Raw genomic sequence first — 2,159 nt, forward strand, 5'->3', positions numbered from 1 at the left:
AGACGGAATCCTAGTAAACCGCGAATCCCTGGAGACCATTGTGCTCAGAACCCGTCCCACAAGATTCTAGATACTGTTACACCACATTCTAGAACGCCGTATGCAAGGCAAGCGTATTCTTGGAGTCCGTATCCTTGGAAACCGCGTATTCCTGTAGACTATTGTTCTCTGAACCTGACCAACAATATTCTAGATCCTGACACACCACATTCTAGAACGCCGTATCCAGGGCTACCGTATCCTTGGAAACCGTATCATAGGAAACCGCTTATCTCAGGAGGCCTTGTGCTCAGACCTCGCAGCACAAGATTCTAGATCCTTACACACCGCATTTTAGAATGCAGTATCCAAGGCAACCGTATCCTTGGAAACCGTATCCTAGGAAACCGCTTACTCTGGAGACCATAGTGCTCAGAACCCGCACCACAAGATTCTAGATCTTGACACACCACATTCTAGAATACAGTATCCAAGGCAACCGTATCCTTGGAAACCTTTTCCTAGGAAACCTCTTACTCTGGAGACCATAGTGCTCAGAACCCGCACCACAAGATTCTAGATCCTGACACAGAACATTCTAGAATGCAGTTTCCAAGGCAACCGTATTCTTGGAAACCGTATCCTAGGAAACCGCTTATCTCAGGAGGCCATTGTGCTCAGAACCCGCACCACAAGATTCTAGATCCTGACACACTGCATTCTAGAATTCAGTATCGAAGGCAACCATATTCTTGGAAACCGTATCCTAGGAAACCGCTTACTCTCTGAGACCATAGTGCTCAGAACCCGCACCACAAGATTCTAGATCCTGACACAACACATTCTAGAACGCCGTTGCCAAGACAATCGTATACTTGGATACCGTATCCTAGGAAACCGCTTATCTCAGGAGGCCATAGTGCTCATAACCCGCCCCACAAGATTCTAGATCCTGACACACAACATTCTAGAACCCCATATGCAAGCCAACCGTATCCTTGGAAACCGTATCCTCGGAAACCGCTTATATATGGAGGCCATTGTGCTTCGAACCCTCCCCACAAGATTCTAGATCCTGACACACAACATTCTAGAACCCCATATGCAAGCCAACCGTATCCTTGGAAACCGTATCCTAGCAAACCGCTTATATATGGAGGCCATTGTGCTTCGAACCCTCCCCACAAGATTCTAGATCCTGACACACAACATTCTAGAACCCCTTATGCAAGCCAACCGTATCCTTGGACACCGTATCCTAGGAAACCGCTTATCTCTGGAGAACATTGTGCTCAGAATCCGTGCCAGAAGATTCTAGATCCTGACACACCGCTTTCTAGAATTCAGTATTCAAGGCAACTGTATCCTTGGAAACCGTATCCTAGGAAACCGCTTTCTCAGGAGACCATAGTGCTCAGAACCCGCACCACAAGATTCTAGATCCTGACATACCACATTGTAAAACGCACTATCCAAGGTAACCGTATACTTGGAGACGGAATCCTAGTAAACCGCGAATCCCTGGAGACCATTGTGCTCAGAACCCGTCCCACAAGATTCTAGATACTGTTACACCACATTCTAGAACGCCGTATGCAAGGCAAGCGTATTCTTGGAGTCCGTATCCTTGGAAACCGCGTATTCCTGTAGACTATTGTTCTCTGAACCTGACCAACAATATTCTAGATCCTGACACACCACATTCTAGAACGCCGTATCCAGGGCTACCGTATCCTTGGAAACCGTATCATAGGAAACCGCTTATCTCAGGAGGCCTTGTGCTCAGAACTCGCAGCACAAGATTCTAGATCCTTACACACCGCATTTTAGAATGCAGTATCCAAGGCAACCGTATCCTTGGAAACCGTATCCTAGGAAACCGCTTATATATGGAGGCCATTGTGCTCAGACCCGCCTCAGAAGATTCTAGATCCTGACACACCACATTCTAAAACGTAGTATCCAAGGCAACCGTATACTTACAAACCGTATCCTAGGAAACGGCCTATCTCTGGAGGCCATTGTGCTCAAACCCGCCCCACTAGATTCTAGATCCTGACACACCGCATTCTAGAATGCTGTATCGAATGCAACCGTATCCTTGGAAAACGTATTCTAGGAAACTGCTTATCTCAGGAGGCCATAGTGCTCAGAACCAGCACCTCAAGAATCTAGATCCT

Source organism: Desmodus rotundus, unplaced genomic scaffold (assembly GCF_022682495.2).
Source record: "Desmodus rotundus isolate HL8 unplaced genomic scaffold, HLdesRot8A.1 manual_scaffold_16, whole genome shotgun sequence".
NCBI classification, from domain to species: domain Eukaryota; kingdom Metazoa; phylum Chordata; class Mammalia; order Chiroptera; family Phyllostomidae; genus Desmodus; species Desmodus rotundus.